Genomic DNA, 224 nt, shown 5'->3' on the forward strand with positions numbered 1-224 from the left:
CCTTCCTTCCTTCCTTCCTTCCTTCCTTCCTTCCTTCCTTCCTTCCTTCCTTCCTTCTTTCCTTCCTTCCTTCTTTCTTTCCTTCCTTCCTTCCTTCCTCCCTTCCTTCCTTCCTTCCTCCCTTCCTTCCTTCCATCCTCCCTCCCTCCCTTCCTCCCTTCCTTCCTTCCTCCCTTCCTTCCTTCCCACCTCCCTCCCTTTCTTTGCCCTAAAATTAAAGACCG

Source organism: Charadrius vociferus, unplaced genomic scaffold, assembly GCF_000708025.1.
Source record: "Charadrius vociferus isolate BGI_N301 unplaced genomic scaffold, ASM70802v2 scaffold183, whole genome shotgun sequence".
Taxonomy (NCBI): Eukaryota; Metazoa; Chordata; class Aves; order Charadriiformes; family Charadriidae; genus Charadrius; species Charadrius vociferus.